This window comes from Paroedura picta, chromosome 5 (genome assembly GCF_049243985.1).
Source record: "Paroedura picta isolate Pp20150507F chromosome 5, Ppicta_v3.0, whole genome shotgun sequence".
NCBI classification, from domain to species: Eukaryota; Metazoa; Chordata; class Lepidosauria; order Squamata; family Gekkonidae; genus Paroedura; species Paroedura picta.
Window position 1 is genome coordinate 95,696,295 of NC_135373.1, and position 17,044 is coordinate 95,713,338.

General features: G+C 44.1%; 1 long non-coding RNA gene across 2 annotated transcripts; it reads right to left on the bottom strand.

Moving 5' to 3' along the window:
- Positions 1 to 43: 43 nt before the first annotated feature.
- On the bottom strand, positions 44 to 16,980 carry LOC143838204 (uncharacterized). 2 transcript variants are annotated; one of them, XR_013231297.1, is made up of 4 exons: positions 16,701 to 16,980; positions 16,050 to 16,108; positions 4,185 to 9,103; positions 44 to 2,741 (listed from the first exon to the last, which is right to left on the bottom strand). It is a non-coding gene; the product is annotated as an uncharacterized LOC143838204 (long non-coding RNA). The 2 variants fall into 2 exon arrangements; XR_013231298.1 differs by lacking the exon at positions 16,050 to 16,108.
- Between the last annotated feature and the right edge of the window lie 64 nt (positions 16,981 to 17,044).

Sequence of the window (17,044 nt, forward strand, 5' to 3'; positions counted from 1 at the left end):
ATATATAAATTATTTATTTATTTCTTAAATTTATATACTGCCATTCCCGACTGGGCTCATGGCGGTTTACAACAGTAAAAGAATAAAAGTACAATAAAACCCACTTATTCCCCTAATAACAATGCATAAAACCATGAATACCAAGGCGGCTGGTGAAAAAAGCCCACTGGCTATCTATTCCCCTCGTCCAACCGGGAGCAAGCAGATGGACACAGGGAGTCCAGATCAAATATTGGGACCCCACCTCAACCAAATGCCTGGTGGAAGAGCTCTGTCTTGCAGGCCCTGCGGAAAGTTGACAACTCCAACAGGTCCTGTAGCTCTTCCGGGAGTATTAATGAATAAATGCCTTTGGGGAAAGCATTATAATAATTCTAATTCTTTTATATAATTGAGTGTCATAACTGTGTGGGCGAATAAGATTTTGGGGGACAAATTAGGCTCTATCTAGCTCAGAAAAACTTCTACTAGAATAAAATTTGTTCATCTTAAAAATCCAAAAATTGTTTAGTTTGCTGCAGCAGACTTCATATTCTGCACAATTGCCAGATAGGTTCAAAAGAACACTTGCCTGGAACTTGCAAGAAAATCCAATCAAGGTCTGCTGCTGGGAGGCAGTGGCCTGAACTTGTCCAGCAGACCACATTTGCAAAGGAAAGGGGTGCAAAGGAAGGCTTTTGCAGGCTCCAGGACTGTTGTGTGGGTTGGGCGGGGCAAGGTTCCTGTGGCTGCCCCAGGCCAGCCAATCGCACGCTTATGCATACTAGCCTGGCTTGGGGACGGGAGGAGCTCTGAGTGGACCTGGATTTTAATTCTCACTCCAATCCTCCCCTCCTCTATTTAGATGGGCAGCTATGGGGACCTCACCCTCAATGGGCTCTATTTCTCAGCCCACCCTTCCCGCGTTCTCAGTTGTTATGAATTGAGCTCAGTATTTCTGCTTGTTTCACTTCTCTTCGTCAGTTTTTGGGGTGGTTTGGGCACTGGGCTGGATCCTCTGTGGGGAAGGCTATACATGCCTGCTTGTCTCCTGTTTTGGGGACTCCCTTAAGAGGTCTTGGATGTAGAGCCATTGAGCAGCATGGCCCTGTTTGGGGGCTGTCGGCTGACTCTCACCACGTGGCAAGGGAACCACACAGTGGCCAGCAACCATGCATATTCCGGTTGCAATAACCTATGGCCTAATGCAATAAGGTTTGACTTGGACAACCATGCAGATTCCAGGACTTGCCATTCCACCGTTCCTCCCCAGCCGACAGCCTAGGCAGGGACAGGTATATAGAGTGGCAGAAAGGTTTCCCAATGCAGAATCCGTCCCCATGTTGCACCAATGTTCCTGCAGTTGTAATTCAATAAAATTGTGACTGGATTTATCCAAAACTGGTTTTATATACTGTTTCTATCCCACATGCAGGCAGCTGGGTGACCTTGGGCTCGCCACAGCACTGATAAAGTTGTTCCTACCGAGCAGTGATATCAGGACTCTCTCAGCCATCGTCGTCGTCTTCTTCTTCTTCGTCTTCCTTGCCCCTGGGCCAGCAAATATAGTTTTGTTTGAATCAGAGGCATGCAGTTCCTGAATCTACGCTATGTAAACTCTTTATCACATTACAGAAATCCGGTGACATTAAAGACTCACTTATTCATCTGAAAGGAATGAAAGGGGAGAAGGGGACGGGGAAAGTGAGGAACTGCATCATAAATCAGACAAGGTTCCTTATGTTAGAGCCTTGAACAGTTGACACATAAAGGATAACAACAGGTTAGAGATTCAAGCCTCTATCTCACCTTATGGTAAAAGATACAGAAGATAAAAGATGAGATAAAAGATACAGAAGGTAAGATAACATGCTCAAAACATGTTGAGAACAGTCTTTTAAGGTTTCCAAAAAGTAGGTCATGTTATTTGAAAGGGAATGGAGGAAGATTCTGCCTTACTTTCACTTCTGAGTCCAGCCTCACCCACTGGAATAAACAATATTCCTCCTATGCTCACACTGAAGCAGTTCTTGTGATTTACGTGCTCTTATTTCCAGGAGAATTACTTCAAATGAACTTGCATCATGTACTGGCTGCAGTACTAGGCAAGAGAAGTAGCAGCTCTGAGATCATGGTAAAAAAAAAAAAAAAGGCAAACCTGGTCTAGGCTGGAGCTGTAAAAGGAGTCCAGAGAACCAGTGGCAGTCTGCTGAGGAAGGGGGTCCTAGGTAGCCCTTCCAGGGCAGGTCCCTTCCTTCTGCCCATCACCTTTGCTGGACTCCTTTTCTCTCCTTCCACTCTGTTTCTTTGTAGATGCCTCCACATGACTCTTGGCCCCTTTAGACTGACCACTGGCCCTTCAACAAAGAGGTCCAACAGGAATTCCTCTGGTGAGATTAATGGCCAGTCCATCCCTTGGTGCAGTTGTAGCATTAGCCTTTACCTTTCCTCTTCAGGACAGAAAAAGCAAGTTCCTTTTCGGCAGGGTTGCCTATCACTAGGAGACTAGGTCAAGTACATCATTGACGTGTATCTCCCACCCACCCAGTTTTGGAGCACTGCTCACACATGAAGCAAAACATTTGCCCAGAATACCTCAAGCAACAGGATGTTATTTTCTTTTATTCATGTAACCATTCCTTAATTCTCTAAGTAAACTCTTTTTATGGAAGTTCAACACACATGCCTTGCATGATCATTTTTTACACTTCCCTGACACAATTCCATTCCCTCTCTTGAGTTTCTTCTTCCTCCTAATCAATCTGAAATAATATTCAGAAAAAAATGTAGTAAATGTAGTGAATTCTCTTGTATCACACTCAGTTTTTAAAAATAACATGCCAATGAGAGCTCATAAGGGCAGGAAGGAGGGAAGAAGGAATGTGTGTCTGCACAGAAGATGTTAATGAACAACAGTTACAAATAAATGCAACTCTGCATTCATCTTTTGTATTCTTGGGCAGCCCCACACCCGCAACACTAGTGAGCCGCTCACTTCAGGAGGTTCTCACTGGAACAGAGCCTGCAGCACTGCTTCTTTTCTTGCCTGCAAGTCCAGAACATAATATTCTCTTATGACCAGGTCACTGACTTGCAGACATTTAGTAGTGGCATCTGGCTATGGAACACTTCAGATGAGCCCTGTGCTCCAGTTGAATGAGCTTTAGCATCAAGAAGACATGAGACTTTTGCCATCTTATAACTGGAATGAATTACAGTCACCACCCATAGGGCCAATGACTGTGCCAAAGCTGCCCTATCTTTCTAAGGGTCCCATTAACAAATAAATAAATAAAACCGTTATATTGTGCTGTTATTTTGGTTACAATTATTAGTTATCAGTTATACATGTTACAGACTGTTTTATGTATTGTTCTCTGTTATGATGTAAACCGCCCTGAGCCTCCGGGGAGGGCGGTATATAAGTATGATAAATAAATAAATAAATAAATAAATAAATAAATAAATAAATAAATAAATAAATAAAACCTTGGATTTCCAGAAATGTTTGGCTCTTTCTAAGTAATATAGAATGGCCCTCCTAACATCTGTCTGAGAGCTTGGGGTGGGGAGGAAAACTGGTAAAATAATTTCTTGAGCCAGGTGGGACCTGGAAAAAGACCATGGGGAGGAAGTCTAACTTGGGGTGAAGAATCACCCCCTTGTTAAAGATTTTATGAAAAGGTGGACTCACCCTAAGATCCATTAACTCTCCAACCCTCCTAGCTGAGGTAACTGTGACCAGCAGTGCCACCTTCATAGAAAGTAGTCCTAATAAACAAGCAGCCAATGGCTTGAAGGTGGGCTTCATGAGGGTGGCTAACACCAAAGGCCCACATTAGAAACATTAACTGCTGTGTCGACTGATGTACCAAACAGTGGTACTTTGAACCTCCTCATGAAAAGCCACAGTGTTTATTATACAAGTCTGTACTGAGGACACCACTGAGCCCAAATGAATTAAAATAATAAACATGTAATGGGGAAGTGAATGGGTCCTTGCCTTTAGCAGAAGCCCAAGCCTTGAAATGGATCCATTTCCTATGTCTAGTTGAAGGCTTCCTAGCCTGTAACAAAACTGCTCTGACCCCTTGGGAAAAGGAATTTCTTATGGTAGAACGCAGCCGAATCAAATCATGGTGCCGCAGGGACATGTATATAAGCAAGTCCGGGGCAGGAGGGCGGGGGAGAATGTAGTCTCTCACCAGGTGCAACAGCTTTGAGAACCAAATCTGCCTGGGCCAAAATGGAGCCACCAGAATGCAGTTTGTACCTTCCAACAGCATCTTCTCTATCATCCTGCTCAGAAACAGAAAAGAGAGGGGGAAGTGTGAATGAGCATTCCCGACCAAGAAATCTGTAATGCATCCCCCCAATTATGTCTGCTTAGCCTGGCAATATTGCTTAGCCTGGCAGAGTCTTTTTGGCCTGGGCCATGGCAAAGAGGTCCAACTGAGAGTATCCCCCAAATTCAGAAAATCTCAATATATTTGTTCTGTATGGACCACACGCACTTTGTTTGGTATACCCTGCTTAATCTGCCTGCTTTTGTATTTAGCATCTCTGCTAGATCAATAGCATTGGGAGTATTTTTCATGCTGCAATTACTAATCAGCACAGTTGCTGGGAACTTATCCTTCCCTGTTTGTTAATATAAATCATAGCCATGGTGTTATCTGTCAGCACTAATACTTTCTTATCTGCAAGAACATCTAAGGAAGAGGTTAGGGAAAACCTAAGTGCACGAAGCTCCAGGACATTAATATGTAGTTTCTCTTGGATCAGGGCCCACTTACCCTGAGCTGACATGCCCTAGCAATGTACCCCGCAGCCCTCTAAAGAGGCATCTATGGTTAGTGATCTGGGGAACTCAAAAACCAAACCCCCCCCCCCATTGAGAGCTTTGAATCCTGCAACCATGTGCAGACATCTAACCACCATCAAAAGTAGCCCCCTGGAAGGTATTTATTGGAATTTTTGAGAAACCACACTTGTATGTCTCGTACCAAGTGGTACTGCAGCAGTTGTAGAAGCCATAAGCCCCAGCAAAAGTTGGATAGCTCTCATTGCTATCACTTCCTGGTACAATTCCATACCATAACTCTGAGGCTTCTGGCTCTTACTGGGGGCAAAAAGGCCCTACCCTGAGTAGCATCAGGGACAGCCCCAATGAATTGAACTTTCTGAAAATGTACAAGTAGGATTTTTTCCAATTAACTACCTAATCTAGGGCACCACATAAGGGAACCACCTTGCGTAATTGAGCACCTAAAGATTCTTGAGTGCGAGCCAACAAAAGACAGTCATCAAGGAAAGATAGAGTAATATTGTATATGCAAAAATTCAGCTACCACAGCCATATACTTAGTAAAAACACATAGCAGCAGGGAGTTTAATTTATTTGATGTTAAACATTAGCCTTTTCTCTCCTTGGTTAGAGACAATTATTCATAAATTCGTAGAACATGCTTCCTGATCTCTTTTGATATCTTCCCTTTTGTGGGAAGAACACTGGAATATTTTTCATCACTGACTTTGCCTTCTCTGAGAAGATGCTTCATGATAGCATGCCTACATTTATTACCAACACTAATAACCAAAGGTCAATATTTAAAAGTCTGTTATTCAGAGAGGCTCTGCACTTGTACAGTTAACCCACCCGAATCTATAGAGCACATATTCTTTCAGTGCGAGCGACGGAAACGGCTACAGTGTTAATTCCTTGTTCAGAAAGCTTTATGGCTCTTGACCGAATTAACTTTGGACTCATCTGGTAGTCAAGGTATTTCGAAAGGCTTTCCCAAAGGAAAAGCTGATAACTACCCATTATGGCCAGATAGCTGGTTATACGAAAATATAGGAATAATAAAATTTTCTGCCCAGGGTTCCAGTCTCCAACTCTCAGTAGGGGATGTATACTGGTCTGGTCAGTGCTGAGCTTGTCTTCAAAAATAATGGAAGTGTCTGGGGATGGGCAAAGACCCTTGGGGGGGGGGGCTCAAATCCCGTGTGTTCCCAGACTAGGAAGCCAAAGGAGGGTGCATACTGTGAAGGCAAGCAGCAGAGGGACTAGAGAGGTGAACAGAGAACGGGACCTAAGAAGAGAAGAGGGGAGACTTACCTGGGAGAACGGCTGTCACAAAAGTGGGCAACGCCCTGTGTCAAGAGGAACAAGTCGAGGGGGCAGGAACTCCTGTCTAAGAGGGAGGGGATGGAGATTGAAGGGGAATATAAAAGGGAGGAATGGGAATGTAAGGGGGAGCACAAAAAATAAATGAGAAAGAACGACTAAGCACAAACCACTGCCTCTGTGATTCTTACAAGGGAATGGAACCAAGGTGATCAAGACAGCTGAGGGTGGCAAAGGGGGGGCATGCAACCTGACGCCACAGTGGTAGAGAATGTGGGCACTTTAGGCATCCTGAAGATACACTGCAGAAAACACAGCCCAGTTGGATACACTGGACCTCAGAAAGGGACACAGTCTTTGAGGATCTACGGGCCAGTCTTTCCCAAGAAGTGGTGCTACTGAATCCAGACTTTGACTGGCCATTCCTAGTACACACCGATGCTTCACAAAATGGGATAGGGGTGATGCTGTCTCAAGAGATTCAAGGGGAAGAGCAACCTATGTTGTTCCTCAGCTGGAAACGTAGCCCGCCCGAGACCAGATATTCTACCATTGAGAGGGAAGATAAAAGGATTACCTTGGTAATGGACCATGAACCCCTAAAATAGATGTCCAAAGCCAAAGATAACAATGCCTGCATTATGAAGTGGTATCTCTCTCTCCTTTTTCCTATCAGGTCATCCATTGGCCACGACAAGCCCACCGTAATATGGACTTCCTCTCCAGGCTGTTCAATGTTGACCGTGGGGGAGCCCAAAGCCCCAGGGGGGAGGTGTGTCTGGGGATGGGCAAGAACACTCAGGAGTCAGCTCTCAAAACCCTCGCATCCCTGGACTAGGAAGCCAAAAGGAATGGGTGGAAGGCAGAGGTGACAGGGGAGCTGATACGGCTGGGGGAGAGACAAGCTCCGGACACCCTGGAACCATCCCAGAAAGGGCAGACGGGGAAGGAGTGAGGCGGAGAGGGAAAAGGCAAGACAAAAGAGAAGGAGAAAGGACTTACAGGAGGAGAGAGCTGCAGGAAAAGTCGTGATGCCGTGTTCCTGGCTGTGAAGACAAAGAGTGCTACGCGTGCCCAGCTGCAGGGAATAGATGAGGAGTTCTAAGGCATAACCCTGCACCTACTCCACCCACAAAGGGCAGGCAATCAGCAGAGGGACCAGAGAATAACATGTGAACGGGTCCTGTAAAAAGAAGAGACTTACCTGGAAGAATGGCTGTTCTGGAAATGGCTGATGCCCTGTGTTGAGTGGAACAAATTGAGGGGGTGAGTATGCCCATCTAAGAGGGAGGGGTGGAGTTTGAAGGGGAATATAAAAAGGAGGAACGGGAATGTAAGGAGGAGCAAAAAATAAATGAAAAAGAATGATTAAGCACAAACAGCTGCCTCTGTGATTCTTACAAGGGAACAGAATGGAGGTGATCCAGATGGCTGAGGGTGGCAAAGGAAGGGGGGGGGGCACAGGAAGATGATATAGTAGATGTGTTGACAAATACTCTGATGTAATCTAGTTCACTCTTTCTCCAGCTTCTGGGGAGTGGCCTGAACCAAAGCTGGTTTCTCCCATATAGAGACGGTAAGATCAGACAAGGTCTTTAAAATTGGGAATGTTATTGTACTGGGAGTATCCAAATATCAGTGACTCAAGATCTTGCACTTTGGGCGAGTATCAGATGTTGCAATGTCTAACTCAAGAACCTCAGCCATACATAATACCTGTTTGCTAAAGGTCCTCTCTGGATGCAACTGGCATCGAATTCCCAATGGGGATGGATCCAAGGCACTCTCTGGGTTACAGTGGGAAGTTATTGAAGTTTGTTCTTTGATATCATCATGATAAACAGAATGGACATCAAGTGACTAGGTCATGTGAAAATTCCATTGCAGGATCATGTTCTTCCAACAGTGGTGGTGATGTTGTTCCCAGTGGTTCAAATAGGAAAGGGTTATATAACATGAATTGCCTAGAAGGGAAAACTGGACTGGTCATCATTAGCACCAGATGAGGAGTCTGAAATCAATGCTATGTGGAATGATGAGAGTATATGGTGAATTTACCATCATGCCTGGGTCCAAATCCAAGACTTTTTTTTGTATAATACCAATCTCAGCACTTTGCTGGCCGACTTGGCTTTCTCGTGTTTATATTTCTTCATGAGCAGTTCCAATCTGGACCTAGCCTTTTTGGATAGCTATGGAGAAAGCGGAGCTGGTCATGACCCTTCTAGCTCAGGCACTACTGAAGCTGCTCTTTTTGGTGGAATAGGGGTGGGGGGTCTTGGTTGTTGAGACCATTGGAACCGAGTCAACCAAGGAGGAGCCGGAATGCAATCCACCCAATGGGGCTGGAATAGTTGGAAATGCAGCTTCCAATCCAGACACAGATTTTGGTTGAGCAGAATTGTGACTAGGCAAGTCCTTCTCCCAAAGGGCTGCTTTTAGCCTGGAAGTTCTATACGAGCGAGCCTTAGGGGTGAAACGATTGGATATAGCACATACCAAGACAGTATAGGTTTTCCCCAAGTACAACAAACACTATGCCACTATTAGGCATTTTGGTGCCACAAGCATTTTTGAAGAGTCGTTTGGATGCCATGGAGACCAGAAAAATGGTCTCAAATCGATTATCAAATGACGAGTCTTCTCACCAACTGCAAAGATTATTCTTCTGTATTTAATTAATCTTTGAAAAGTGTAAGAAGAAACTCAATACTCAGTACTGATGACAAAACAAAATGGAACTCACTAGAAAAATATCCCATTCAAGTGGCGGCAAAAAAAGAAACTGGGTGAAGAGGGCATCCCGCCTCTGAAGTACATGAAGCATTTGGTGCGAAAACCCACGCATGCGCTGGCTCCAAATAGAACGAAGCATCCTGATTTCCTTGAGAAAGTCATCCCAGCAGGGAGAGCGGGCTACAGGGTGGGAGACTGGTTCCTCTTGGAAATCCATGTAAACATCACCCAGGTCCCATCACAACACTGAGGACAAGACTGGACATAAATATGTTAAAGTATCAGAACAAAATCAGTAATGAACATATTCTCAATTTTTTTTGAAAAAGCAAGAAAAAATGCCCATGGCCAGGCTGCAAGTACAATTCCTAATATAGGGCTGCACAAGATGATGGAAGATGAATATAAAAGGATTACAGGAGTTCCCTAGGGCAAACACATCCTCCCTCCTACTCAACCTCTTTAAAAACAATGTTTATATTCTGCATAATTCAGTGTTGGGTTCCATTATAACAGATCAATCATCAGTAGCGACAAATGAACAAAAGAAAGTGTAATAAGCTAGCCGCAATGTCAAGAACCTAAGCCTAGGGGTCTAAGTGAGCAGTGCCCCAGTCCATGGGTCTTTGAAGTTATGTGTACATAAGTAAACAGACCTTTGTAAAAATGGTATCACTAAGCAACTCAGTCTCTGCGATTTAATAGCAAGAAAATAACACTAACTAGGCATGGGCACAAGCTGCATTTTTACAGTTTGGTTCATGGTTCAACCATGAACCAAACAGCAAACCAAACTGGTTCATATAGGTTCCTGAGCCATTTAAAGTTTAAACCACTGCATTCTGCTTCCTTCAAAAGTTGCTAGAATCCAATTCATTTTTTTTTTACCAATGGGGACCATATAAAGAAATCTGTGAGGAGATTGTTGAAGTTCAATGGCCAGTAAGCAAGGCAGCAAATAAATATTTATAGTTAATCCTGCAATTCCTGATTTCATTGTGAAACTCCTCATAACCTTCTAGGGAACTCTTGAACTGCACAGAATAAAATATGAAAACCACTCTATCTGCATTTAGAAATTGGATAGGCATAAGGAAGGATCACCTTCTGTCCTAACAAGGGCTTGTGAAACCCCTAAAGTACACTCACAGGCCCTTGTGTGAAAAATGCTAATATTCAGAAATATTATTGGAAACCTGAAAGCAGTTATGTAATTTCAGCATTACTTAAATATGTTTTCTTTCTGAAGGGAGAAGAGATATACACTATTTCAGTAATATGTGATATGTTTTGTCAGTTCACTGTAATATAAGCAAGGTATTTTTTCCCCATAAGCTGCTTGCTTGTTTTGCGTTCTGCTTAGTACTATTCGCGCTGCAAATAAAGTATTAGCTGAGGCACATACCTTCATACAGGTTAATCCAGTTAGTTATGCTTCCTTGCACAACGATACCATTGTTAAGAGGCACAAACTGAACTATGTGGGAATACATCATCCCACCTACGGGGCCATCCTAAGCAGTGTTACACCCTTCTAAGTCCATGGGAATCAATGGGCTTAAAAGGGCGTAATGCTGCTTAGGATGGCACTATCAGTCACTTTTGGCACAATAGTTTATGGTTTCTCAAGGATAACATAGAAGCCAATTATTATACAAAAAATTATATTTTGGCTTTCTGCCCTCATAATGGCCAGCAAGGCAGCTAACATACATAATAAAATCACATCTAAAAGCCATTAAAACCAACAAACCCCCACATCATTAACACAATTAAAACAGCGCTAAAAGTAATGACAAAGAATAAAAACGAACTGATTTTCAATAGCATCCAAACAACATCCTTCCCTAATAATCCTCTTTCTATGTCTTCCCCTGCTTAGGCCAAACTTTTCTTGGAAGTCCATAATCGGATGGATGGATGGATGGATGGATGGATGGATGGATGGATGGATGGATGGATGGATGGATGGATGGATGGATGGATGCTGCGTAGATGGGAAAGGTAAATCTCGGCACCATTTCCCCATCCTCAGCTCAGCCTCTGCCCTGGCTGCCATTTCCCATCACCCCTGGAGGTTTTTGGAGGCTTTTCTTTTTAAAAAATTGGCAACTGACATACTGCAATAATGTGATGACATTTTAACTGTTTTCATTATTTAAAGATAATTCTCTATTCCTTTTTGTTGCAGAAATATACTTCCACCCATCTCCCTGTAATGAAAAGGTCTTAAAAAATAACTCATAAGCTGCTAACGCAGAAAGGCTAACAGAAAGATCATTAGAAAGTTTTGACACTATATGTCAATTCCATTTTAAAAAGCCTGGAAAAAACCCTGTTGGCGAGGGGGGTGGGGGTGGCAGGCAAGGGAAATGAGGCAAAGAAAGTACCATGAGAACTGCAACATGGATTCTCTGGTGGCAGCTGCACAGAATTGTTGCCACATGACAGTGACTCCTGAGTACACTTATGTCAGTAGCGAGTCTACCTGTATTCCTTTTCCATCAGATCTTTCCTACTCCAGGGCATTGCTAATGCTGGTGTGGTAGCACCTGACTAGGCAGCATCTCACACTAGCTCAAGGGCAACTTTTTCAGTTAATGCTTAATTGTAAGTTTCCTTAAAACCTGAGTATATGCTGCTGAGTCTCTGTCTGGAAAAGCTACCCCGCCAAGCAGAGAACTTCTTTCACGCCATGACTGCGGCCAGAATGATTCTGGCAAAGGAATGGAAACTGTCGACTCTACCTTCGATATCGGCTTGGTTGGATAAACTTGCAGATCTTTCAAAAATGGCCAATCTTAACTAGTCAGGTTAACGGGAGACCAACACAAGAATTTCAGGGACAATGGCATTATTACTCAGACTTTCCCAGCAGATAGAACTGAGGGTGGGGCAAGAAAATATATATTCATTAAAATCCCATAAGGGGGGCTCAATGTATTTGCTAAATCTTACTTCTTCTGTGTAACAATAACCAATAATAAAAGAATATATAAAAAAGAAAGGGCAAATTTAGAAAGAACTGGGGGATGTGTGGGAGAGCACCCAGTATCAGACTCTACCATAAAGCCTACACAATCGAATCACACAGTGACGCAGCTGCCATGCTGTCATGGTATGGTGCTGATTGTACAGTGACACGCTGCCTGAGTATCTCCAGGCCTCTCCCCACATTTCTACACTGTTTCTACATTCTGCGAGCAACGGTCGAGGGAGGCAGGGCTCTTGAGACAAAGCAGGTATGGGTAGGGGGCATGTGGAAACAACTGCAGGAAAAGTTTTGAGGCACTTTGTGGGGAAGATGGTCCTTATACTCTTGGATGAAGGAGTAGAGGCTCTTTTTTGATTTCTGTGTTCTGAAGCAGAAACTTGTAATGGATCTGAGCAGAGCAGTGTTAACAATATGCTACAATAATGTTTGTTTCCATCCTTGTTTGTTTGTCCAAAGTACCCTTTCTGTGCGGTTTACGATCTCCTCCACTCTGAACATTGCCACTGCTGGTCACTTAGGTATATTGGATGAGAAGATGAGTTGGTTTTTATACCCTGCTCTTCACTACCTAAAGGAGTCTCAAAGTGGCTTATAATCACCTTCCTTTCCTCTCCCCACTACAGACACCCTGTGAAGTAGATGAGGCTAAGAGAACTTCTGACAGGACTGCTCAGTTAGAACCATACTTTAAGTATCAGGGCTGTGACAAGTCCAAGGTCACCCAGCTGACTGAAAGAGCTCTGAGAGAACTGCTCAGTAAGAACAGTTCTAACAGGAGAGGAGACAACTGAGAGGGGATCTGATAACCATCTTCAAGTATTTAAAAGGCTGCCATGTAGAGCAGTTGGCCCCAACCTTTCTGAGGCTGGGGACTGGCAGGGCATCGGGCCGCGCCCGCACGGACCACCCCCGCGGGCCGTGCCCGCGCGGGCCACGCCCACACCTCGGGCCGCGCCTGCGGGCCATGCCCGTGCATCGGGCCGCGCCCGCACGGGCTGCGCATGCGCGATGCGCGGCCCGGCCCTGATTCTCTCTCCCCGCCCTCCCGCAGTAAGAAGCTTCCCGGGCCGCAAGCTTGCGGCCTGGGAAGTTTTTCACTGCGGGGGGGGGCGGGGAGAGGGAGCCGCGGCCCGGCGCCATGGCCTTCGCGGCCCACAGGTTGGGGACCACTGATGTAGAGAATGGAGCAGAGTTGCTCTCTCTTGCCATGGAGGGACGGACAAGAACCAATGAGATGGAATTAATTCAAAAGAAATTCCGTCTAAACATCCAGAAGAAGTTCCTGACAGAACGGTTACTCAGTGGAAATGGAGTTCGGGAGGTGGGGTTTTCAGTCTTTGGAAATTTTTTAACGGAGGCTATATAGCCATCTGACGGAGAGGCTGATTCAGTGAAGGTTCAAGGGGGTGGCTGGTTACAGTGGATGAGCGATTGGGATGTGAGTGTCCTGCACAGTGCAGGGGATTGGACTAGATGATCCAAGGAGGTCCCTTCCATGATTCTAGGACTATGTCTTCTATGCTCTGTTTACTGGCTTTTCAGAGTAAGTGGTTGGACTCTGTAAAACTGTCTATTGGACTAGATGAATCCAGCAGGGCTGTTATGTTCTTATGCTGAACTGCATCTTGCTGAAGACACCCAAAATTCAGGACTGGTTCAGACTAAAAACATAAGTGAGACTGACCGAATGTAAAATCACTGCACAAACTGAGGTCAAATGAAGGAACAACAATCTTAACACTGAGAGTTGTGCTCTCTTACTAGCTTCCTGGTCAGCATTTATCAACTCCTCCTTGTATATTAATCTGGAGTTAACAAACTGGTTGAATTATAAATCTGCTCTGGTGAAACTCAAAAAACTTAAACAAACAAGGATGCCAGTTCTAAAGCCAAAAGGATAAAGTTCAGATGGGTGTAAGTATCTGGTCTTTTGAAATTAAGAATTAGCATGATGAGCTGAACAGAACACAAAATTTCAGCACTTCCCTTCTCAGAATATTATTAGTTGGCCTACAACAAGACCTGCTGTCAACCTGTTATTAGAAGAAAACATACCAGAGTTACCAGGCACAATGAAACATGACATTATGACCATCATAAGTAATCACTATAGATGCTTTCATCTGTAAAACTAAGAAGAACAGTGAGTCATAACCAAGATGGATTTATCTGTCAGACCACAGCTAGACATGCCTCTCTCTACTGATCCCTTGTGATAGTGTTTTTGGGAAGGGATGTGCAGTCAAGTCTTCAAAAGAAAAATGAAAATAACAAAACAGGTAAAATGAACCAACATACTGATATTACTGAAAGCAATATTTGTAGAGTAACTGCCAATCTAAGCATTGGAAGCATTCCACAATAAATTGAGATGACAACACTTTGCCTACAAACTGTTAGCATTGTTTGGACACTCCAGAAAAAAGAAGAGACTTAAAGAATTAAAGAATACGGAATAGATGCAAGGGAACAAAGGGGGAAAATCAGCAGATCAATACCAGTGAAAAAAAGTATATCTTTAAATGCTGCTTTGGAATTTGTATTTGATTTCTTGATGCTCTTGTTATCTCTTGGCACCCGCAGCAAGAGCCCTGAGTGCTCCACAAACTCAAGTGCCAGAGCAGCAGTTCACAGGATTGCACCATAAACATGAAATCCACCATCTTCAACATGCTGCTTGAACACTTTATCAAGTGACCCGGCACTTGTTTATTTTATCCCTACTTTCAAAAGCTCAACCCTGCATTCTTTCTGTAATCTATCATTACAACAGCCGAAACAAAATGAGGAATAAATATCTATTTCACAATGAAATTGAGATGACAACACTTTCTAGGTAGCACACACTGTTAAGTGTGGTTTGGAAGCTCCAAAGAATATAAGAAGAGCCCTGCAGAGTCAGACCAGTGGTCCATCTAGTCCAGCATCCTGTCTCACACAGCGGCCAGCGATTTACCCCAGAGGGCCAACAAGGCACAGAGGCGCAGGCCTTCCACTGATGTTGCTTCTGCTACTCTATCTGTAGTATAAAACTGGTTCTTAAGTTCAATGACAAGATCTATTTCTGTGGTGGTGAGAAAAAATAAAGTGTTATCCTAGAACAACTCTTGTTACCACAATAAAATCAGGGTCCTGTAGCACCTTTAAGACCAACAAAGATTTATTCAAGGTGTGAGCTTTCAAGTGCAAGCACTCTTCCTCAGACTTGCACTTGAAAGCTCATGCCTTGAATAAATCTTTGTTGGTCTTAAAGGTGCTACTGGACTCTGATTTTATTGTGCTACTTCAGACCAACACGGCTACCCATTTGAATAAACTCTTGTTACTGTAATTATTTGATTCTGATTCACATCTTTCTAAAATAGGAGAAGCAGTCTTAAGCCCTGACTCTTAATGGTTTACAGTGGCAACTAAGTACTGTGCCTGTGTAGGTGGGGAAAACATGGGATCTGAGCTGGCGTAACACAAGTGCCAGAACATAAATAGATGGCACCATGGGCTTGTGAGAAAGGTAGGGGGGCTTAACATAACATTAAATCCATAACATCCCTGGAGTAACAAAGGACACCCCCACCACACACACATACCTTCCCACACCCTGAATTCATGACACAGCTTAAGATACCAGCTAGTCTTTAGCCAATCACAGCCATCATCAGACACTATAGCAACCCCATCATTCAGGAGCAATTGCCAAGGTGACAACTATTACTGCTAAAAAGAATCTCCATACTGAGAATAGCAAGCAATCATTGAAGATTTAGGGGAAAAAATAGGTTTATTGAGACCTTGGGACCCCGTTCTGATTGCTTAAGTTTTTCAAAATAATAAAAAATTATTTGCAATTGCGGTATATACTTGAGAGATCACTCAACATTTAGCCCTTTCTTTTCCTTTGTGTTCAATTTTGGCTATCTATAAGGAAAATGATTCTATTATTAGAGTTCAGATGAGGGCATATGTCTGTCTGTGTCTCTCTCACCTCATGCCGGGCACACACATGAAGGGGTGTTGGCAATGGGAACTTTAGAGGAAGGGAATGTTGCTGCAGCTGGCCAAAAGCTGAGCCATGCATTCTTGCTGGCCCAAAATTAAGGCCCATGGACCCTGACTGATATATAGGTTCTTTCCCCAGAAAGCTTTTCTGGAGGGGAAGGGAGGCATTTGCACGTTCTCCTGTTGCTGTTGCAGTACCTGCATTCCCCTTACCTGAGAATTGTGCACTTGAGTCCTGCCACCCCCAAATCTGAAGGAACTTGGGTGTCCTGCTAGGGTGAAAGTAAAAAAGAAAAGTCCATCATAGCTTTTCTTCAAGGCCAGCATTAATCCCTGTTTCTAATACCTCCACGAGGTAAGTGGCAGGGCACTTTCACCTTTTGAAGAACGTGCTTTCAATCCACTTCCAAGGCACTTTGCAAATGGATTTTACTGGGAAACAACAAAAACCCCTTGCAAGCTGTCACTTGAGGCGGATTGGAACTGCATTATTTAGCAAGTGTGCAAGCATCCAGAGGGAAATCACACTAGTTAACATTTCCTGATTCAATGGGGTTTTCCCTCCAGTCCACCGATGACACTTCTGGCACACTAACTCCAGTACCTCAAGCAGCCGGGGCTTGGACACATTTCTAAAGCACCAGGAAACGCTTTCATTAAATTGTCCCGGAGAACAGTATGGTTTGGCGGTGAAGATTGTGACTCCTTCGCATGGCCATGCCCCCTTGCTCAAGACCATTGTCCTCTGTTCTTTCCAGTTGCTTGAAAGAAGCCGCAGAGAGGAGGAGGAAGTAGCCCTATCTCTAAAGCACAATGAATGAAATATATATATATATATAAATAAAGCGGCAATCTTAAGCCTACCTATCAGGCACCACGAGCACAGCAACTCCTAACCAAAGATGCATAACGACCAGGGCAGGGCTCCGCTTGGCTTCCACCGCGTGCCTTAGCAGAGCTCTTCTCATGCCTCTGCTCAAAAACCAATATTTGAAGCGTTCCGCCAAGTGAAAGGAAGACTATAAGAAGGCGGAGGCCAAGCCCATGAGCTGATCAGGCCAGGAGAGAAGCATACAAGGAAGAGCCCACTTCTCCCTTCCGCGCCCTTTCTTGTGCATTTCGCGTGACAATGAAATTATCCCGCATTCTCCGCCTGCGCCCGCCCGCCGCTCCCTTGCAGCGTTCTCAACTCAGACCAGCCCTCGCCG